Source organism: Haemaphysalis longicornis, unplaced genomic scaffold (assembly GCF_048455015.1).
Source record: "Haemaphysalis longicornis isolate Haplotype H1 unplaced genomic scaffold, Haemaphysalis longicornis Haplotype H1 scaffold_7, whole genome shotgun sequence".
NCBI classification, from domain to species: domain Eukaryota; kingdom Metazoa; phylum Arthropoda; class Arachnida; order Ixodida; family Ixodidae; genus Haemaphysalis; species Haemaphysalis longicornis.
In genome coordinates, this window is record NW_027526422.1 from 141,123,158 (window position 1) to 141,147,298 (window position 24,141).

The window sequence follows — 24,141 nt, forward strand, 5'->3', positions numbered from 1 at the left end:
GCCAGTGAGGCGGGGGCCTCTAATGGTTCTCTAGGTGGTGTGCCTCCAGGGGTTTATCCAGAATATCGATTTTTTTAAAAGTGCGAATGCACTTTATAAGCGACCCTGAATTCCGGTGACCGCCGTCCGTCCGCATAGCATAAGCTGCGGGTGCGCGCGCTCCTCGTCTTCCTTGGCAACGGGGGGAGATGGGCGCGCACTGCCTGGCCGCTGACATGGCACATACCCACGTGGGGGATTGGCCAGGAATCGGGCGTGAGAAGGGCTAATGCACCCGCTTAAAGGAGTACTGACACGAAATTTCAAAGCTGAGATCCGCTCTAGCAATCAAGTACAACGACAACACAAATAGGTGTCTGTGCATGGCACATACCCACGTGGGGGATTGGCCAGGAATCGGGCGTGAGAAGGGCTAATGCACCCGCTTAAAGGAGTACTGACACGAAATTTCAAAGCTGAGATCCGCTCTAGCAATCAAGTACAACGACAACACAAATAGGTGTCTGTGAATAAATGCATCTTTCTTTCTTTGTAGTTGTGTGTGTGTGTGTGTGATCTCTCTTTCGCGAACATTACCGAACCGCGCAAATTCAACTCGTCCATTCGCACTTTCACATTCTTCCCCTCGGGGAAATGCGGGGAATTTTTTGGTGGGGCAGGTGTCGAAATCCTCCTGGGGGTGGGGGCGTTGAGGACCTGTTGGGGGGGTGCATAAATCATTGGGCGAGGTGCCCGTGGTTGTGAAATCTTTTGGGGGGAGTCCAACTCCTTTTGGGGGAGGGGGTGTTAGGGTGTGTATAAATCCCTGTGTGTCGCCTGAAAGTTTAGAGGAGGTTCAACAGGCTGCCGAGTGCGCCGAGGCAGCAGGCGCCGCGCTTGAATTACAGTAACTCGTGGTCGTAACCCTGCAGAGATTTTTTTCGTCTCTTCCAGCTCCCACACCCGCCCGGCACCGAATATCGATTCTACACCTGTTCCTAAAGGGGCCATGCAGACAAAACACAAGTCTGGTTCATCTGAAAGATTGCCTCGTTAGAATCATACTGACACCACTTTTAACGTAAACGTCGCTGAAGTAAGTTACATAATAATAATTATGTAGCTTCCCGTGTGTAGCTTATGTGGCAATTCACTTTTTAACCTATAGGAAAAAAGGGAATGGACACGCGATCCACTAGCTCATTTCCCGCTCTAGAACCTATGACGTCATAGGCACAGCAGTGCGATTAGCTGAGGATGGCAAAAGCAAACGTAAGTTAGGCAGGGCTTATAAGTTTGCAGAACGAGCTATTTTCGCTTAAATGTAATGCATATTCATTTATAGCAGTAAGAATGGTGGGGCAAACAATAAAAGTTACGGAAGTACACGTAAACATAGAAGTACCAGCGCGTGCTGTTGTTGGAACTGCGCGTGTTATAGCTTCACAGCAGTCTGGAGCTTTGGGGTTGTCTCACACGACACAGGCCGGTATGTGTAAGCGGCATTGTATTACGTGACCTTGTTTGTCGAGCATACCCCATGTTGCACAAAACAATTACTACCTACAGTAAGGAAAGCAAGCCAGGTGCAAATACGGTCAGAAACAAAGAAAAGCAGACAGCGGTCCTGCGCAGTATGGTTGCGCCATGTAGGAGGACTAACGGTATACAAAAAGACGTTCCACGTTCCACTGCAGAGTAAACAGCGCACTAACGTTCGCTTGAAGACCTGTCCTTGTTACGTTATCGAAGACGTCACGAAACACCTGATTTGGGGGGCGAATCAAAATTTTAACTTAAATTCATTCTCAGTGAATGAAGCATCGTTTGCTGCCGGGAAAGAGCTGGGGGCACTATAAAACACCAAATTCTTTTTCGAATAAAACAAACTTGAATTAGTTGGTCTCATATTCTATCAAGACGGCTGTGGAGACGCAGTCCTTCCCCAGCCACAATCCACTGCCGCACAACTTGCACATATCGCCTATCGCACCGCTAACCACGACGTAGACCTGAATGAAAAAGATGCAGTCCGACTTATCAGTGAATGTTTACTAAGTAGCACCACATATTCCACCCCACGTAGTCTCAATTAATCCGTATACGTCCAGTGTGGTACGTTTTGCTCCTGGTGTACCTTTAACGCGAAGCCAGCACCACAGTCGGCTACTTGTCGGGTTGTCTGCATAAACTACAAGATTTGTCTTCAGTATTAACTCTATCAAGCACAGGTTTGCTTTTTGCTTGTTGCACAGTCACAAATTGCTGTTGGAAAAACACAATTTTTTTATCTAATTCAGCACCCTATCTATTGGAAAAGAGCACACAACACATAATCAAAACTTACACTCTCATTAGCAACCATGAAACTAAACAAAGAAGAGAACTTCCTTTTCCAGGAAAGGGTAGCGCGAGCACTGCGAAGGCGGAAAATTTGAATTGCATTGGACAAAACAAACCTACGTTCAATTCATCACGAGAGGAGTGAGACAGGAAGGTGAACAGCGTGATGGATGGTAGGAGTGAGCGGATAACGGCGCCACAGCCCATTATGGCGATGCACTGCTCTGCACTTCCGACAGCTTTCACGTTGAGTGGAACGAATTGAAGTTTTTACGTGCAGAGTACTTCGGGGTCCCGCCTTGTCGTTGCAGCTCGTTTGCTGTCACGCTGTCTAGCCACTGCCGCAGTCAGGCGGCGTAATGACGTAACGGACCCAAACAGATCCCCACGGCGTAACATCGTGACGGAGCCAACCAGATGCTTCGAAAAATCCCGGGTCATCTCCTCTTAAAGTGAAACCTGGGGAGGGGCGAATCACGCAGTGTATAAGTGTATTCTTCGCGCCTTGGGGTTTTTGCCAACGGAGATGAAACCGTCGTGGGGTAGAGGTATACAGCTTTGCTATAAAAATCTCGTGTGTCTTTGAAGCACGATGAATTCCAGCTCGAGTCGTAAACGAGTGTCTTCCAAAGCGTTCCAGCGCGAGGCGTAAACGAGTGTCCCGGGTTTTTTTCAGTACGCGTTGAGTTCTAGCGCGAGGAGTAAACGACTGTCCCGGTGTTTTCGTACCGTGACTACATTAGACGACGATTACGACGACGGCAGAAAACGCACACAGCCCGAGCCCCCAAGGGGCTTGGTCCCTAAAACAACAAACCACTGGTTGCACGGTGTAACAACGACAGGTTATCATTCACTGGTCAACTTCTTGGGTAGCTTGCAGCCATCTGTGATGAATTTGTTCACTCCGCAAAGTTGACCATCCTTTTGGAAGAAGATGCGCACATGTCAACGCACAAGATGTCGACAATGATGTATTGCCCGCGTACACAGCTGATGATGTTGATGAAGGTTGAAGGCCCGACAAGACTCAGAATCTCAGATAGGCTCGCTTCAACGGCTAGTTCCTGGCGCTGTTCCTAGTTCCGGCTGGTACCTGGCGCTGGATGTTTGAAGTGCCTGCTGGGTAGGCGTGTGAAGCGCTCTTTGAGGCACCTCTACCTATTTCACAGACAGAATCTCTCGGAAGCTAAAGTCCACGTAGAACATGCCGAGAACGTTGCCCTCTTTCAGCGACCCGACCCGTGCTCGGTACCAGTGCCAGTCCAGGTTGCTCTTGGCGGCCACCAGTTTACCGTGGACCTCTACCACATTCAGGTTCTCTTGGTAGGCTGACAGGAACCTTGCAGGCATCTCGTCACGGTCTCCAACGTCTCTTGCAAGATCCGGCCCGTGCCCTGTGTGCTGAGTCTGTCAAGTGACCTCCGGCCGTAAGGGAAAGCCACGTAGAAACAGACAGCTGGCCTAGGGCATGGCTACCCACATTAGCCGGTGTCAGTGGCCTCACAGGGTCGATGACTGGTTCTCTTGATTGAAACTGAGGTGAGCCTAGATAAACATGAGTGTAGCTGCAGTGATCTCATTGCCTGCGGAAGCCTCTGGTGCAGTAAAACTTGCATACGCGATGCCTCCTCACTCCGCCAAGGCTGGGGGCTCTAACGTTGGTTTCTGCCATGCTGGGGTTATCTGTGCTGATGCTGGTCTGTGGACCCGTTTCGGCTGGCATGGCTTCATACGGCCACGTGAGGTTTGGGGCAGGTACCAGGCAACTCTTAGTACTTCGTGCGTGGCCCTCCTGGATTAGGCGCTCGGCCAGATTGCCGCGCTTTCAATTGAACAGCTTACCGCTTGAACTTTGTCGTTGAAGGCGTCGCGACTGCTTTTTAACACGAAAGTGTTTTCTGCCGGAGTACACAAACCTCACCGCAGTCACATTCGTCACAGAAATGACATAACCAGAAAAAGTTCCTTCCGCGCGGCGGCGCTAGGATTGGAGCCCACGATCAGCCTGGCCGCGACGGGAGGTGTGAAAGCTCGGCCAATTGAGCCATGAAGTTATGCCAGGATAGCTGTACGAACGCGCGGGGCCTTCATCTTTGCCATCATGGGGCGAATCTTTGACAGCTGCACAAAGAAGCACAAGACGCAGTACACTGAGTGCACAAAGAATGTTGTGTATAAATTCCCAATGAGTTGCTCGAAAGTTTACATCGGACAGACCGATCGCTGTTTCAATGAACGAGCGCGTGAGCACAATTGGGCTGTAAAAAAAAAAGCTGGAGGGCGCATGTCTGACCACTGTAAGCAATGCAAGTGTGTACCAAGGTTGGAGGAGACAAGATTTCTGCGCAGGGCTAGCGATAGGCTTGAAAGGGAAATCATGGAAGCGTTCTTAATCGAAAAAGCGGTTGAAGAGTGCATCAGCTAGCAAGCCATCTGTTGCCCTTTCATCAACAGAGATTGAATTCCTAATAAGCGAACACAGTGGTGACGTCATGTTTGGATAACATATAAATGCTGGTTGTCTCATTAATAAAGTTTAGTTGGAAGTGGCGCTTCGTTTGTCTTGCTTGTTTTCTCGTCTAGTGTAGGCGCTTTTTCTTGCGCCTTTAAACCCTGTGATTATGAATAACAAAATGCTTGAATGACAAATGATGGATTTTGCAATTATACATTTACTTAAAAAAGTATTTGCACAAGCTAGTAACATGGCGTCTCATAGTGTATTTCAATGATCAGATGTCATATGATTGATGATTACCTAATTTCATTTTTCATTTCGTACGTGTAGGGTACGGATGCAGGGTATCCAAAACTCAAACAATCCATAGTGTGTACTTTTTGGTCTGTGTTGAAGTGTCAATGAAGGGTAAAATTTAGCAAGGACAAAATTTTCTAATAAATTTAATTGATATCACGAGAGGGTGATTTGACCAGAGACAATTTTATTTTTGATGTTGCATTTCTTGCAATTCATTTATTTGCTAAAACAACTTGCGAAGCAATATCCCAAGACAGTTCAGCACCTTGTACTCATCAGGAAAATCTAAAAAAATACAAGGAAAGTGAGGCGTCTAGCACGCCAACTTGTTGAAAGGAAAAAAAGAACGTTTACGCTTGCTTGAATACAACACTGGTACACCCCACACGTATATGCCCTCTGCTGAAGCAGAACCAATATTTAAAATATCCACATGACTAAATAGCGGGGCTCACCGCAAACAAGAAATCCTAAAATATACCTCACAACACTAAAACCGTTTCGTGTGAATCCAGGCCCACACCTCGAATGAAACCTAACATAGCATACACAAGTAAAAAAAAATGAAAGCAATACACTATATTTAAGCTATTACAATATAGAGCTGCTTCTACTGACTCTCTCACCAAAACGCCAATCCACTATGTTTCCAAGGGCATGTGGACCTCATTTAGTGACACTACAACATCGCCTACACTGAAACCCGCTTGTTCAACCTTTCAGAACGGCCTCTCTAGTGTGACCCTAGTTTCTCAGACACAGGAGCGCTGCACAAAAAATTATGACAGATAAAACTGCGAAGAGCAAAGCACGGTACATATTCATTACATATGACCAATAAGACCAGTTTTGTTGCATATACATATGTGGGGTACTCAGTTGGGGCAGATGTATCACAACAGGAAGCTGCTACTGTTTATTCACTAATTACTAAACCAGAACAGCCACGGGCATGTGGGTTGTGTCCTTTAGTAACTCCATGACACTGACCACACCTAAAAACCTGCTCCTCGACCAACTTACCAGAACTCACTTTCCCTTATACAACACACGAGTAACAGAATGTCTTTATCAGATAAGATTAGGACGCGCAAAACAAAGCATACATCCCCTGCAAATGGCAATATATCGTGCTTGCATCGTGGAGTCGGTTTCTGAAGCACACGCTTTCAGGATAGGGTGCACAGCCAAGGGCTTCGATGGTATTAAGAAACCATTGTGATGAAATCTACAGGTGTGGGCGATGGATAGATTACCCTACCGATTAATCGATTAATACATTAATCAGGATAAAAAAAATTACCAGTTAATCGCTTCAACTCACGTGAGTCCATTAAACCAGAAATCAAGCTCCCCAGAACATTACGTTACATTATCTCACGCTGTCGCCTTACATTATAACAGCCCGCTCGTATAATGCCAGAATTGAAACCGCACGTTTGAAGTGGCAACGACGAGAGACTCGGGGTTCGCTTCCTTGAGAAATAGCGGCACAATAAGCACGCGTTCCAGCCACATCTACCACGCGGGGGTCCGTTTAGCGCGCGATCTGGACAACCACACACATAGACGATATACCGTACTTACCCGATTCTAACGCGCACCCGATTTTCCTGGCAAAAAAAAAAAAACCGAAAAAACTTGCACCTCTGATTGTACCGCGCACGTAACTTTGTGACCCAGACAAACGAATGAGGGAGAAATGGACGATTTATTTCCCGAAGTAATCTCACTCATCTCACTCCTCGTCGCTTTCCGCTGACCACAACATCTCGCCCTCGGAGCCGTCAAGAGCGTTCGCGATGCCACACTTCTGTACGAACGTTCAACCATGGTCGATGGGATCGTGGCCCACGCCTCGCACGCCCATCCCGAGAGCTTCTCCAGAGGCGCACGCTTCAGCCGACCGCTCGTTTTGAACGCGTGCGAGCCGTTGGTGCCATTGCTGTTGTCAAGTGCGCAAGTGGAACGATTTGACGATTTGTGTGAACGCCGATAGAAAAGCCTAGGCGCCTATGCTATGGTGGCTTCTAGCCACCATACCTATGCTTCCTGCATTCGAAAAATTGTTGCTAAAAGGCTTTGGCACCATCTTGAGATGGCGATGGCGATGGGTAGGACGAAATTACCGCTGTTTCGGCAGCTTCGGTTTCGTACCCGATTCTAACGCGCATGCGATTTTTCGGCCTATTTTCCGGGAAAAAGGTGCGCGTTAGAATCGGGTAATTACGGTATTGCCTTAAAATTCAAGAATGTGTATGATTTTAAACCTTCTGGAAGGAAGACCCCATAGCAAAAAAAAAAAATCTTCTAACAGGAAATGTAGTTTTTGTCACCAACCGATTAACCGACCAATTAATTGATTAATGCCTAATTGTCGACTAATCAGATTGATTTTTAAATCGATACCCAGGCATAAATAGCTTGTAGCGGCCACCTCGTCATCGACCGCAAGCGCCCACTGTCATCACCATGGGCCGCTGTGAGAGGAGATTCGATAGCAGCAGGAGCCCGCGACCCGAGGAGCGCCCGTGGAGTGCGGCCGAGTGGCGCAGAAGGTGTTCTTTCTCTGGCGCGTGGTTCGTCCTGCGTGCAGAGGCCACGCGCTGATAACGCTGCTCCATGTGACGCTGGCACAGCGGCCCATGATGATGACAGTGGGCGCTTGCGGTCGATGACGAAGTGGCCGCTACAAGCTCATGCTAGCGCCGATTACCTTTCCACAGCGAGCGCATATGAAAATTCGACACGAATCGTCACATCAGCTGCTCGTCGCTAGTCTGAGCTAAATGCGTCGAATGCCTCGCGTTTTACGCTCACATTTATTTATCGCGATTTTATATGCGGCGACGACGCTCGTCGCTGCCGACGGCACGTTTCGGCGGGCGGGGTGCGACACCACCGCGCCCTCCCGTTTGAATTTGGCGCCGCGGCGTCCTGAAAGCAGACGGCGCGCCTACGTTGCTATAGCAACCGGGCGCGTGCGCAGAGATCAGTGGGGGTGAGATAAAGAAAGTGCGAAAAACCGCTCCCGTTGATACCATAGAGTTTCTTACAACAATTGTATGAAACTCTATGGTTGATACTACTGACCGTAGAGTTACTACTAGTACACTCTACTACTCCCGAGCCGGTTGCTACTGCAGCGCCACAGAGAGAAGAATCGGCGGCGGTTTCGGGTTAACGCCACCCAGTTTTACAACTGAAAATATCTAGCCTCACAGCATTGTCTAGTGAGGTAGCCTGTTTTAAAGGGAACAGCCATAAGTCCGTATCCATATCCGGAAAAATATAAAAATACGGAACGCTGGAAGCAAACTTGACGTCACATCCGCCTAGCGTTGCTCCTCACCCACCGAGATGCGAAGAGCAGGCAAGCGGGTGTGATGCCGGCCCGGATCAGCGTTTTGTAGCGCGCAGGTAAGAGCCGCCTCTTTTTGTTTGCTCAAACATGTGTCGTGTAATATATGAAGTCTGCGTTTCTTTTGCGCATTGTTTTGTGGACTGTACAAGGGCGATATCGTTATTTCGGCGGTGGACTGCCTGACGGCGGGGCCACATCTCCCGCTTTCGGGTCCTTTGTGGGCGTCGTCTCGTATGAGCCGGAAGGCTAAATAGACAGTTTTAGTTTCACGTGGGTACAGTTTGCGTACGCGAACGTGAAAAGTATGCGTAGCCTACGCGCATGTAGTTTGAAACTCTAGTTACACGCACGTGCGCGCCGCACCCCGCGCGTATCGCGCCAGGATGCCGTGGACGTCGCATCCTTTCCTTCAATGCCTGCGGCGTCGCGCCGGTTCGCATTGCTGTCAGATCGCCGGCCTCTTTGACTCACCCACCGCGCTGTGGCGCAAGTGACCGATCCTCGGTGGCGGTTACGGCGTCAGCTGATGCCGGGTTTTTGTGCGCGATTTTCGTTTCGTCTGAAGTACATTCTAAGATAAAATTTATTTGCCTGTGTTTTTGTTGTCATTTTAGGAAACTCTGCTCCTTTCCAGAGTGCTTTATTGTGCAATCATTAAATGAACAGATTGTGTTTCGCTCGTACAGTCTACCGGCCCGCTTTAATTGTGTATCGGTTTTGTCGTTCTTTTGGCGTATTTATGGGTTACTTCTAATAGGCAACTGCAACTCCTATCTGTAATCCTTTTTCCGAACAGTTTGCTGCTCTCAGATGGTCTGAAAAGTTGCGTTATTCCACGCATGAAACAGCAGCGGTGCAGCTGCCAGTCTCATTGGGCAACGATATGACTAAGACGGACAACACAGACGTTTATGACAAATTCAAACAAATTCAGCGGCATAAGACAGATTCAGAACAATTATCAATGAGTGAAAACAAAAGTGCGAGTTGTTACATTACACTGCGAGTACATATGCGTGTATGCACGCGTGCACGTGAAAACAAAAGTTCGAGTTTTTACGTTACACTGCTAGTACATGAGTGGAAGGATGATTTTCAAAGCTTCAGAACTTTCCGTGAGAGGGGCTTGATGTAATAATATCCTTCTCAATGCATTCTTGTCGTTCTTATCAAAATGCGTGGTTGGTCAGTAGCGGCTTAATAAACTTTCTACGTATGAGTTCCCCCAACTCTCGCCGATGACCTAGCTGCGTAGGGATTTTCACACACCAAGACTGGCATTGATGTGATGAGCTCAACCCTGTGTTTGAAGCATGCTTCAAGGGGCTTTTTAAGGGACCGACGATCCCAAAGCATCGCGTGAGAAAACTTCAAGGCAAGCAGCAGTCGCACTTAGCTGCGTTGGATATCTTGTCGATCTTGCCGGTGCGGATACCCGCTTTCTTTTTTTGAAGATGAGATCGCCCCTTAATTGCTTCTCTTTTCGGTGCCGCTCTCATGTACGAAGGGTAGTGCGGGAAAACACTAGGCATAGCATCTTACTACTTTTATTGTTACTCCGAAAGTCTTCCGGCCGAAATTGCAGACTGCAGACCATCGAGTAAGTGGACGTTTAGTTGGGTTCCCTGTTCTTTCTAGAAATGTTCTTTGCCCATTGTGCTTTCAGGGATTTGTTCACTGAGAACTCACGGTACGAGACATCCGAATCCTTCTTCCGCACGCTGAAGAATGGGCACCAAATAACGTATTATTCGGTTTTAAATTTCACGAGCAAAAAAAAAACATCGTCGCTTGTTTAATGGGCCGGTATTATTTACACGAATTTAGCGGCAGGTATGCTCGCAGATATTGTAAAAAATATGTAACATGAAGACCTGTTCACTGGCAAAAAGCGGGAACGCTCAGTGCACGGTTTGCCCGCGGACCGTCTGCTACCATACGTGCATACGTGCATACGTTCATATCTATGCACGTATGCACGTATGCGTAGATACGTGCATATCTATGCACGTATACGGGGCATACGTGCATATCTATTGACATTTTATTGGCACTCATGAATAAGTTGAGGCCGATTTTACTTGCACATCGACAGGTGCACTGCTTTTTTTGTCACGCGGTGCCTGAACATTCGGGGCAAAACCAATGCCGGCCGAGATCTTCTTGTTCTTACGCACAAGACCTGCCAAGAAAAAAATTCTGTATGCATGACTCAACACATTTGTAAAGTTGCATGCTTACCAGTGGTACCACTCTGTTTCTGTCCTTGTGTCTCCGTCTTCTTGGCTGGTTTTTAATCCCTAAATCATGAACCAACAGGCCCAGTTTTCCACGTTGCTGTACCACTCTAGCATTGGCCACAGCAGATCATGTTCATTGCACCATCGTACTTCTCCTTGCAATGCCCACAATACCGCAGGCTCCCTTGCTTCTTAGTCGCAACGGTACTTGCCAACAAAGGGGGTGCGCAAAATGGTCATTTAAAGCAACAGTTTTAGAAGAAAAAATCTCACTCGCTGATGTTAGTGCAAGCCTGGCTTCTGGTGTGAGGTACTTCTTCAGCTTTGGTAGTGGCGCTTTGCAGCCAAGAACGTAGCTTGGCAAACATTCAGGTCGAACCTCTACATGACTTTCCTGCACCTGGAAGTTTCCATCAAGGGCACGACCTGACATGTTCTCATCCGCTATAGAAGTCAGAATCACTGTAGCGGACAGAAAAGGAAACAGTATAACTGCCAGCAACAGATGAATAGTTTCTGTACAGTTGAAACGCATAGGTGAAGTTGTACTGCCTATTTGACGGAATTGTTTTGTTCTGAATCGGTGAGATAGAAATTTCATTGCCGAAAAGAGATTTACCAAAGATGTATAACAGTTTACGTACATGACCATGTTTATGCTATGAAGTAGAAGACTCGTTTAACTAGGATAGCACACTGGGAAAGTACCAAAACTGGCTTGTGGCTTAAGATGTGCACTGCACAAATAGCAAATATGAAGCTGACAGTACAGTTGCATTATATTCACAGAAACATTTTGTGGAGGATATCTGAAATCAAAGGGCAGTACCCAAAACCTACAGCAGTCTGTAATTCTGTCAGGAACATGGTCAAGTATTATGAGCTGACTATTTATTTCATTTGCTTACTAGCTGCCGCTAAAAGTTAAGTTGTACTTTCCTAGCAATCAGTAATTTTCCTTACACTTGTCTGTTTTTTTTGAAGAATGCTGTAAGAAAAGCACGGGCTGGCCACCTTTTCTGAGTTTCTTCAGCTTCCGCTGCCGAAGCCTCTTTGTTGGCCGTCCTCGGGTTTTCATAATTGGAAGCTTGATAGGGATGTCATTTTCTTGTACATCCTGATTTCTGTCATTCTGTGCACAGTTCATTTGAAAACCTTTCTCTGGGACGTTGTCATGTAGTTTGCTGCTGCACTTGTCATGTTCACCGCAGGTGGCGCCGGTGGTGCGTACTTCGGAAGCCTGCTTCTCCCACATCATCTCCTTTCAACCAAGCTGTGTTCATGTCTTCAAGAAGCATGGGGCGTGCGTGAAAAAAAAAACTCTGGGCGGCAGTCTGCAAGTGTTTTGGCCAGAGCTGTAAGTATTTGCATGGCAAAGTTGTACCGCTGATTCCGGTTCATCTTCAGAGGTCCCGGGCATGAAAACAATTTCGGCATTCCCTGTACAGTGGCTCTCTTCTGAATTCGCTTCTTCAGACGGCCCAACAAAGCTCATTTTCTAGGTCTTAAACCAACCCTTGTGCACGGCTTTGTCCATATCACGTTTTTTTGGAAACTTGACACACACTCCTAAGAAATGCCTGCAAAACAGCTCCATCTTTGAAAACGTTGTGCAGCTGCAAGCCTGGCTGTCCAGGCAAACCTGATGGCAAGCTTATCCAACTCCAAATGCGACTTCATATTTATCTTTTGATGTTTTCCTGATTTCGCGATCACTTTCCTCAATCACATTCCGTTACGATCGTGGCGTGGCGTTCGTTGTGGGGGAGATGCATTGATTGGTGTCAGTAGTGCTTTGAAATCTTCGGGGGTTAGTGTATCTTGTGGCGTTGAACTTATCTGTGTACGAATCTGTCGCTGCAGCCAAGATTTTATTCTCTGCGCACGTTACCGGTCACCTACCGTCTTGATTTCGGTTTCTGTCGAACAACATGTGTTAAACAGTGTCAATATGAGGTACCCGAATTTGCCGTGATTTATTATGGGAGATTTCAACCTACCAAGCTTAAAGTGGCGAAGTGAATCTGTAGCCGTTACTACAAATTCTTCGGAGTGTACTGACTTCATAAACGCATACCTTGACTTCAATCTAACCCAAATCGTTCTTAAACCCACACGCACTACCACTAGTTTCAACATGTTCGACTTTATCTTAACAAATGCGCCTTACGTGGTTACTTCCCGTAGTTACCTTCAAGGAATAAGTGATCACTCAACGTTACACTTTAATCTAAAGGCACTTGTTCTTCTGATAAAAGTATTAAAACTATCCGGGATTACTCTAGAGGAGACATCAGATCAATGACAAAAGAAATAGACCGCTTGGTCGATGACTTCATGGCTAACTTTGAACAACTCTCAATACATAAAAACTGGTGTATTTTTAAAGGTAAACTTGTATATTTAACTTACCGTTACATTCCACAAAGACAAGTCAGCACTAATCCCCGTTTTCCATGGTTCAATGCCGCACTTCGACGACTACGAAACAAAAAGAAGCGCTAGTTTCGCTTAGCCAAGCAGGTAGACCGACCCGAGCGCTAGTCTCAGTACCAAAACTCCAACGCTGTATACGTCCGCGAAGTTGCTAATACAAAAAAACGCTTACTTTAATATGGCTGTTCCCTCTTACCTACAAAATATCCGCGAAAATTTCGGTCTATTATGAAGGGTTACAAAAGCAGGATAGTAGAATTAACACACTGTGGCGTACCTGTTCCAAATGACGAATGCTGCAAGTTTTTAAATGATGCATTTTGTTCAGTTTTTCTGCAAAGCTCCCCATTTTCTGTTTCAACTGCCATCAGCCATAATTTTTCCCCATGGATTATATTGTAATAGATTGCGGAAGAGTTAGAAAACCAATCAGCAACTTGAAAACGTCTTCGTCAGCGGGTTATGATGGCATTAATTCTAAGATATTGAAATGTACAGAGGTTTACTCATCAATAATTCTTTCGGAGACCTTTCATCAGTCTTTGCAGTGTCACGTCAACCTGGCGATTGGAAACAGGGCAAGGTGGTTCCCGTTCACATATCAGGTAACACTTGCTCCCCGGAAAACTACCATCCCTTTTCATTGACGAACATTCCCTGTAAAATGTTAGAACACATAGTAAATTCATATTTAATTAGTTTTCTCGAAGAAAATTCCTTTTTCAACAACTGGCAGCACGGCTTTAGGAAGATGTCATGCGAAACTCAGCTTTTATCCTTTACTAACGACCTGTTTATTAACGCTGATCAGTGTTTAGACACTGACTTTATTGTTTTTTATTTCGGGAAAGCTTTTGACACTGCATCTCACGACTTACTAATTATGAAGCTTAGCAAACTTAACATTGACCCTAGTGTGCTCTCTTGGATCAAAGACTTTCTTACTAACCGAACCCAGTACGTAACCGCTGACTTCTTATCCCCCTCCGGTATTGTAACGTCCGGCGTACCTGAAGGGTCAGTGCTGGTGCAATAGCTCTTTCTTATTTACATTAGCGATCTTCCCGATTGCGTCACTTTTCCTACCATTAGCTCTTCGCTGACGATTGTGTATTGTATCGAAAAGTTTTTAGGCCGGCTGACATCTTCGAACTTCCAACCGGTCTTGAAAACCTATCGGATTGGTGCAGTAAATGGCTGATGCGACTTAACGTGAAGACATGTAAAAACATGCGGACTTCGCGTCGCGCTAATATTGCTAACACATGTACGTATAATCTCAACGGCGCGTCTTTATCATACGTCGATTCATACAAGTACCTCGGTCTTGGTATCACAAATAACCTGTCTCGGCAAGTGCGTGTTGACTATATCATTAATCATTGTAATCGTATGCTAGGGTACTTCGTAATTTTTCATCTGCGCCGTCATCGCTTAACTTACTGTTTTCAAAACGCTGGTACGTCCGAAATTAGAATACGCATGCGCCATCTGGGATCCCTCCAAAACCACTCTCATCCTCACCGTCGAATCGATTCAAAACCCCGCAGCTCGTTTTGTATTTTCTAACTAACCTCGCCATTCTAGCGTAACTGCCATGAAGAAGTCACTAAACTTTCCTGATTTGTCATTGCGCCGTAAGTGTTCACCACGTTCACTCTTCCACAAAATCTTTCATGACAATCCCATTTTGAAAGAACAGCTTTTCACAAACCCCTCCTATATTTCGTCCCGTTTGGATCATGGTTTAAAAGTTGGTGTGCCATCTAGTCGAACTAATCTTTATCACGATTCTTTCATCCCCCGAACAAGCAGAGACTGGAACCACCTTCCCGCCGCCATCGCCTCCATCACGGACACAAATAACTTCAAGGCCATCACCCTTCGAGAAGTGCTTTAAATGTATTGTGTGCACATGTTTAGTTCCTGTTAAGCCCCACTCCTTTCTGTAACGCCCCCGGGCCCTGAAAGTAAATAAATGAAATGAAATCAAACGAAATCTTCGTTAGCTACTTGCTCACCAAGTGACATGCAGATGGAGTCAAAACCTTTTCGCATTGCCTCTCGATGTCTTGTGAGGTGTCGTACGAGTAATAGTTGCAGGTCTCGAGTAAAGTCGCAGCATGACATGTGTTTTGCCTCCTGATGCTAGCTAACTCCAGAAGATTGGCTAGTGCTGCATGGAGCTTGCTGCATGACTTGAGCACTTTATTGATTAAACAGTTCTCTGACTCCACACGATTGGTTGTGTTGTCACCAAACGTAAATTCCTTGTCGCAAATATGACTGACGCCCATCTCCGTTATATTGCCCCAGTTTTCGTCAAAGTACGCAACTGCCTATTTGATTTGCTGGCGTAACGCTGAAAGTCTGCTTTCACTTCTTGGAAAGTTTCCATGGTGGGATCATGCAGCATTTATTTGAAACTGCAAGCCATCTTTTGCTTCTCTTCGACTGACCTTCCCAAACAGCCAGCTGCTACGCCAAATGCCTTGCCCACATGGAACTGGCAAAGCTGTACGGAAGGGGCACTTGTAAATGCGTTGCAGATGGCGTTTGTCGATGTGAAACCTTTGTCCACAACTATAATACCTTAGTCTCGTGGCTACTGGGGTTTTCTTTGACAAATGTCCCCAAGAGATTGGACACAACATAGTACTGCACCGAGGCTACGAAGGCATCGCCAACCGCTTGACTGGCGCCACACCCACCTTGGACAAGAAAAACAAAAAGCGGCGTCTTCAGCTTATTTGTACGGCATGTCGCATCAAGCACAAGCACTTGGGAAATGATTCAAACCCACGCTGCATGTACGCTGTCTGCACCACTAAAATTTGAAGCTGCTTGGCCTCATCCGTGAAGGCAGTCACCTTCGCCTTGTGATTGGTTTGGCAGTTTCCTAGTTCCCGCATCAGCTGCTAGGCTTCATCAGACCCTTCCAGACTCCGCTTTAAATTGCACAAGTCTTTCGATAGGACTGTTGCCTGCGGAAGAGTGAGTATTTCAAGTAAATTATGAATGTCAACGTTCGTTGCACCACAAGAAAACTTGAATTAAAAAAAGCTGATCGAGAAGTCCTAATGTGATAAATTAGAATATGAAGCTATTGATGTTAAGAGCCATTGAACTGTTTTGTTACTTCAAGGCACTGAACAATTTTCAGATGTCAACAAAACATTTTTTGAGGGGCTAACAACGTTGGTTAGGCACGTGTTGCAGTGGCATACAATGGATGTGATTCGACGCCCTTTCCAGAAACACCAGTTTTTAAAACTTTGTCATAAATAATGGCAGCAAAAAAATTATCGAAATGAAAATGTTCGTCGACACGTTGAGAGAAACGATCAAAAGAAGTGTAACAAACCGATAATAGTAAGAAAAAATTAAAATACAAATTTTGTAGGTAAACATATCAAAAACACGTTTTCGAAGAAATATACATTGCCGCGGAACAGTTTGTCAGATAAAAAAAAAAAAAAAAAAACGTGAGCACGCGTGGTGCCCGCGCCTCGCGCATGAAGCGAAGCATCCATTTCCAAGTGCGGAATTTTGGATGGTTCTCTGGAAGAAACTCGTAGTGTAATATTATTAGATGCACGAGTTTGTCCCCAGGGGATCTAAAACACGTTTTCAATCACTGACTTCCCAATCTGTGGTCAGCACAAGATTCGGGACAAGCGCGCGATGCCAAGAAATGGGCTTGAAGTTGAAAAGGAAACATGATGGTGGTTGCTTGTTGACATTCTCACTTATATGTAAGAACTTTCATCATCATCATCATCATAATCGCCAGCCTATCTACGCCCATCGCAGGGCAAAGGCCTGTCGCATTAATCTCCAACTATCCCGGTTCTGTGCTAAGTGCGACCAATTTATCACCGCAAACTTCTTGATCTCGTCTGCCCATCTAACTTTCTGCCGCCCCCTGCTACGCTGCCCTTTTCTAGGGATACACTCTGTTACCCTTAATGACCAACGGTTATCTTAATTGCCTTCGCAATACATACCCTGCCCACGTCCGTTTCTCTTAATTTCTACTAATATGTCCTTAACACGCGTTTGTTCGCTGACCCACCCCGATCTCTTGTATCTTAATGTTACACCTATCATCCATTCCATTGTTCGCTGAGTTGTCCTCAATTTAAGTTGAACCCTCTTAGTGAGCCTCCAAGTTTCTGCCCCGTAGGTGAGTACCGATAAGATGCAGCTGTCATACACTTTCTTCTTCAGGGACAATGATAGGCTGCCATTCATTATCTGAGAATGCCTGCCGAATGCACTCCACATGTGCACTAGGGCTCGTCCACCGTTCCTGAACGTCAGGTGTCGACGCGGCCTACTAGGGTAGAAGCAAGGAAAAGTGAAGCCGGGTGCGACTGCAGCGCCAGAAAACACGTGGGCATGCAGTGGTTTCGTGCCGCCCAAAATATTTTGCTGTTGAAGCTAGCCATGGGGTGGCAAATCAGCACGTCGTGCGTATAGCTATTTCCAGATGACCCACACGACTTCGGGACGTCGTGCATATAGACTGAGTCTTTTTTTTTATCCGGACGTAAACAAGCATGATTACGGCTACAGTAAACTGGAATACTCTAATTACGGCATTGTGTGAGAGAGGTGCGTAGAACGAAACGTTCGTACAGAATCGTCTGAGACTGGGTAGCTTTACAAACAAAGCAGTGTGGACGAACGCGAATATCGTTCCGGTAATCAAATGCGCTGGCGTTATATACCGAGTGTTTTATGACTGCTGTGGAGTATGGGTGTTGGTTTTTATAAGTAGTATACTTTAGATGGTATAAAAGAGGTAAGCATCCATTAATACCGTAGCATTGCTGGATTTTGGACCCCGTCATTGCAGAAAGCTGGGAGTGGCCCCGCGGGATTACTTCAGATGTTTTTTGATAAATTGCGAAAATGTTCATACATGCAGTGTTTTACTATGTCTGCTATGCTGTTGGTTTGTTCCCGTTGCCAAATAAGGTGGCATCAGAGAAGCTGACTAAGCGTGTACTGTGCTCAGATTGCCTTGCGTTTTTTCCGCAGTGTTGTAATATGCCAGAAGTGTCGTGAGCTATTTAAGTTATTTTGAAATAGCTCAGTGCATTTCGGAGGAATGAACCAGCAATTTATGCTGCCTTTATTTTAGGTGCGGAGTACCTTAGTACCGTACAATGTCCGCCCTCATCGGTGCGCATAGCATTTACAATCGCAAAAAGTCACTCAGGCACCGGCAGGATTCGAGCCTGTGTCTCGTAGACCAGACCGAGTTAGTGTCAGTCGTCTTACCCATTCAGCTACGACCGTGGGTTAGTACCCGAGAGTCAAACGGCTTACTCCCTCGCCTGTATGTCTGTCCGCGTTCATCCGTGCGCACACCACCAATAGAAAATCAAGCAAAATTTGATTTGAGCCGTAAGTTGCAGTTTCATTTAGGGAATAAACAAGGTGCAACTTACGGCTCAAATGGAAAGACGGTGGGGGCGCAACTTGGATGTCATTTACAGTCTCCGTACTATGCACCCTCGCCATCATCCGCGGAGTGGAGTTGCTGTCATTTTTCTTCAGAGTTGGAGGAATGGCCTTAGTGAACAACGAAAATGTGTTTTTTTGCAGATGTGTTTTATAGTGATGGGTGTATTTTTATGATTACATTTTAGTGCTTGTGCAGATTATTAATCGAGTTTAAGTTTACACAAATGAGTCTACAAAGTGTGTTGGCAAACATTTAGGTGTCCAGCGTCCCCTTGCCATGAGAAAGCCGTTATGCTACATACTGAAACAATTGTTTCAGAGACTCCCCATAAATCTCGAGTTTATTTAGATTCAGCACCTCTTCCCCGCACTTGGAAGTTTGATTGGTTATTTTTCTAGAAACTGTGACAGGAGTTAAAGAGGCTTCAGGGTTCGATGTCACTGAGTTTCAAGCACGCACAATTGCATCTGATTATGCAGCTGCGGTAAGAATAGAAAATGATGCGGTATATAAAAATAGTTTAACTTCAGGCCTTCAGTGCTTCATGTCGCTGCTTTTGAAGCATATTCTGGCTGTACAGCTGCAGTAAGAATAGGAAACAGTTGCTCAGCAGGTTGCAATCGTTTGATGTCGGTCCTTCGACTTGCTATGTCGCTCTTTCACAGGGGTTGGCTCTTGATTCTAGAAGGGTATGGCACGAATTGAAGTCTTTAGTACGTTGGAATGGATTCATGCGAGGCCTTCATGCTGTAAAGTTGCTGCTTCTCAAGAGCACCTCGTGTTTACAGCCATGAAGCTGCGGGGAGAGTTAAAAATGCTTATGTAGTATGCTACAATAGAATCTCGATAAACGGAAATCGCTTAAACGGAATTGCCACTTAACAGGAACTGTAGCCTGTAAGTTAGTTGGGTTTGTACTCAGATAAAGTAAATAAATTTTCGGTAATCGGAACTAAAATGTCCACCTCACTGTGTGAAGGGAACCGGAAATGGAACTTCTTGTGAAACCTATAACCAATAGCATCAGCTTTTTCCTGTTCCGTCTGTTTAGTTTTTGTTTTCTTTTTTTAGCCTCGTTGGCCTCGTAAGCCTCGTATCGTAAGTGGTTAGCCGTGTTTGCGCAACGAATGCAACATCCCAGTTCTTGTTCTAGTCGTTCGGTCTCGATTCAAGTCGCCGAGGTTAGAGGGCTTGGCTCCTGCCACATTGTTCGTGCTATGGTGGTGCTATTCGTGCTTCATTGCTGCGTTTCCGTCTTCTAAATTCGGTGGCTCGTAAGCACTCGCGAAGTGGAGGCGTGGGGCCTGCACACCATGCGCTTACGTTAGAAAAGAAGGGACATCATTCTTGACTTCGAAAGCGGCTTTTTGATGCATTTTCGCGCATTTTTAGGACACAGTGACTAATTGTTGCCAAATATACTTTGTGAATGCCGTGCCTAAACCTTTTGCAGTTGTCTTGCCTTCTAAAAAACTATTTGCTACATTGACCTTCCAGTGCTTAGACTGCCTTTAGGTATGTGTATGCACATAAATTTGAAATTTTGCACATCTCTCTCAGTAAACGAAACTCCTGTTCATTGGAACTAATTTTTTCGGTCTCTTGGAGTTCCATTACTCGAGAGTCTACTGTACAACGAATTCATGCGAGGGCTTTAACTGTGAAGTTGGTGCTTCTCATGCACACACCAGTGTAATGTTTATAGCACCGATACCTTCGCCATCGCCTTTGCCAGCTCTCCCGGTATTTGCACTATAAACTGCTAAGCTTGATGAGCAATGTACAACAAAGTCGCTCATCAACCACTGTAAATAATGCAGTTGTCGCAAGCAAAATTGTACAGTGTTTTGTACCAGATCCGGCACAGGGAAGATGTACTCCGATCACACTTGCACTTAAAAGAGACATCTTATTCTTGGTGTCTATCCATAGCTTGATTCCTTACGATTGGTTTGTAGGAAAAGTGCAGTCTGCTGGGCCGGTTGGTAACACGAAGTAGAGAAGAGACAACACACGCTGGCCTAGCAACTGACATTTACTTGAAAAACAAACTCAACCTGCGAGCAATCCGTGCCAACACATGGGCCAACAAGTGCGCATGTTCCGATAAAAAATGCTATCATTCTAAACAATTATTTGCTATTTCCAGCTCAGCTTTGTAGGAAGGTGTTCTTTTTATCGCTGAGGGAAATGAATGGAACACCGATGCAATTTTATTCCTGCTGTTGGCCGATGTAGAATGGTTCAAGTATTTCCCTCTCTGTCTGTGTACTGTCTTTTTTCAGAGAAGTAACACTTTTAAACACGGTTGCACTCATGACAGTGACAGAGCTTCTTGAGAACTGGTGAACGCACAGTGCTCTCATAACTGGTCGTTTATGCATCGGCCTGTTTTTCTGAATAGGACTTTCCACACCTCATGGGAATATTGTAAATCACTCCTTCCTCACACTGTAAATATTTCTTTACGTGATTTGTTTTCGATGCGCGTTAATTTTTTCCCACATTTTCAATGTGCGTTCACAGTCCGGACAGCTTTCATGGTGCGGAAAGCAGTACTCGAACACCATGCCATGAAGCAATTTTCTTTATGTTGTGCGACACCTTATGAAGATAAAGCATCACTTTGACCCTCCTTTTTTTCTTGTTTTCATCGGGCCTGTGCGCTTTGGTTTTGCCTTTTAAACTAGATGCGGAGGCGCTCAGCGACCGTCTTAAGCAATGGTGTCGTAAAACCCTCTGCAGTTAACCTCTGAGCCTGGCGGTCAAGGCGTCCCTGGATTACGTAGACACAACTTTCCTGTAGCGCACTTCGGAGACATGCTATGGCCCATCACCGATCTCTCAGAGGTACTGCGCTCGCCTCATATGGGGGAGGTACCGGGTTCGCATCCGCGTACCGCGTACCCTTGAAGGGGAAATTCACGCCTGGAAAGCTGCCTTTACCCTTGCGAGGGGCTTCTGACCCTTGTCAATCTGGCGGGCCCCCCGGCCTTCTACACTACAACACTGCATTGCCGGGGGGTGAAAGAGTCTGGCGGCGTGTCCCCTACCACAGGCGGTTACCGAGTAGAGTGTCCACCGTGGTAGTGAAAGGCACCATGTGCATTCGTGTGCCTTGTTGGTGCCGGGCATTTGCCGGGAGAATAGGTACAAGCCACTCCCCGGCCTGGCGCTCGGCTTTTGCTACCACTGGAAGACGCTCCTGGTGTGGGACTGCAACGCTTGGAAAGTTGACCCGGCTTGTACGGAAAATCGCTCCTATGAAATGGGGTGGCTTGAAAATGCGACTTTTTTGTTTAGTTTTAGCTCCCACACGAATAATCAAGTCAGTATAAGAAAAAAAGCAAGGCTAGTGCAGAGCTTCTTTTAAAAAATTGCGATTAATGGGACCAGCTCTCTACGCAAATGGTATCGAAAACTGGAAAACGGCAATAAACAGCAGTAGTTTACTGAAACACTGCCACTGTCACCAATTTTTGAAATTTTGGAAATCAGAGCTGAGCTGGTGGTAGATAGCGGCATTGCAGTAGTAGAGAATAAGCGAAGCGAAAAAAGTTTTGTCAATGGCACCTGAATGATTTCGGCGACACAGGTTTTGTGACTTACATTCTGAGGTGTTGGCTATAATTCATATTTGAAACACCTGCAATGGAGCCTATTAGGGAACCCTGCTATGAGATGGCACATACTCTCAACTGCACGAACAAAGTGCCCAGGCTCTGGTCTCGAGATCTGAATCACTGTTAACTGGTACTGCCAATAAAAAAAAACATAGTTTGCACATAACAGTCAACAGGTGCAGTTGAGGTTTAACGCCCTTCTTTATCTGCTTTTGCTGCCTACTTTCCGATTTTGAGGTTTACGCGTTCTGTGGAAATAAACATTTCGGGGAATGTGAGCATAGCTCTGGTAAATATGTGGTCCCAACATCAGAACCTGCAGTATTATTCCAATATTATTTCCGCGATTACGCCGCCGTTTCTTAGCTGGCTGAGAAAGAAAGTAATAAGTACAGGACATGCGTGCAATGTACTGTGCGCCCGCACATTTCAGGAATGCAATGCCCAGGACTACGATTTTTTTGAGGCTGGGTTTTTTTCGGGCACTTAAACTTACAAAAATAGTTACTGCAGGTGCAGGATATGCTCTTTATCAAGCGTATAAAAGGTGACCGTGATTTTGAGAAAGCCCGTGCCTAGCGTTCCGTCTAGACAGAATGGCATCGTTCACCTAAATTGCGTCCAGAAGGAACGTCAGAGCATCGATGAACGCAGAGCCAGTCAGCTGGTAACAGCCTTCGCCCTGAACAAAATCTTGTACTGTGTCCCATACTGCACATTGACACAGGCACATATGCGAAGTGTTCAATATGCCCTTAACACACTTTACAAAGCTGCCCTGCGTCTCCCAACACACGCCTCTACAGAGAAATTATACGCCACAGGTCTCTTCCTTCCTCTTCCTGATCTTTTGCGCCTCCACAGGGATCGACAGCTGGGCCGTCTGTCTGGCTCCGCTCAGGGCCACTGGCTGCTTTAGCGGGCGGGCACCCGTACCATTGACTTTCCCCTGCACACCCCCCAACGGCCCCTTCCCAGTAACCTCCGCTGTGCCCCCATTCCCTCCAACATGACACCCCACACCTTCACGAGGGCAGGCGGCAAGCTCGCGCGCGCTGCCACACCCCTTCCCTCCGGACACTGTCACATGCTATGTTGACGCGGCATATTACCCAGATTGTGGCTCCACGGCTTGCGTCATTATGTCCCGCTTCACTGACACCCCAATAACCTCCAAAGTATGCCCTTACTCCCATCCTACTTCTCCCTTAGCTTTCAAACTCGCGGCGATCGTTCACGCAACTAGAGAACTAACTTCCCTACCCCTTTCCCCTCGCTATCGCATATGCTCCGACTCAAGGGCGGCGATTCGAGCTCTTCGCGACAACCGAATTGCCGAAGATCTGCATGAAGACCTCTCTGAAACTCCCTCGCTCCTCTCCCCTGCCTCGGTCGCTGTGGTGTGGGTGCCGGGTCACTCAGGGATTATTGGTAATCAGCTGGCTCACCAGCTGGCCCGCAAGATTACTAGCCGGGCGCCGGTGATCCCTTGGCCTTTCCCTCCCATGGCGGACGAGGCATATTTCTATAAGAAAACCCTCAAAGAGCACTACCAACACCTCCGGCACTCGCTACAGACTCTTCAGCTACCCCACACTACCCTATCTATTGCACAAGTGCACACCCTTCGGGCAATTCAGCTGAACACCCTCACCACTCCGGCACGTCTTCACCACTGCGGTTGTTGCTCCGACCCACTGTCCCAACTGCCCCGCTACGTATGCAAATGTTGATCACATCCTTTTCTCCTGCCCCGCTGCCCAACAGTCCCCTCATTACTCTAACCATACTCATCCCAACTGGCAAGTGTGGTTGGCGTCGGCGGCCCTCGTTGACCAGCTGGCCATGATTCTTCTTGCGGAAGAGTACGACGCATAGGTCTTAATCTGACCAGAAAAAAAGTTTTTCGCTCTCTCTAT

At 46.4% G+C, this 24,141-nt stretch overlaps 1 protein-coding gene and 1 pseudogene across 6 annotated transcripts in view; one reads left to right on the forward strand and one right to left on the reverse strand.

Moving 5' to 3' along the window:
* Positions 1 to 8,261: 8,261 nt before the first annotated feature.
* Positions 8,262 to 24,141, forward strand: part of LOC144147085 (uncharacterized) — a 256,503-nt gene continuing 240,623 nt past the window's right edge. For 2 of the 6 annotated variants that reach the window (XM_077679133.1, XM_077679135.1), the window contains exons 1-2: positions 8,262 to 8,503; positions 11,899 to 12,044. The gene's annotated coding sequence lies outside the window, so the exon portion shown is untranslated. The remainder of the gene's footprint in view (positions 8,504 to 11,898; positions 12,045 to 24,141) is intronic. The other 4 variants (XM_077679130.1, XM_077679131.1, XM_077679128.1 and 1 more) reach the window with 4 other exon arrangements.
* LOC144147087 (uncharacterized) lies at positions 10,560 to 15,521 on the reverse strand (annotated as a pseudogene).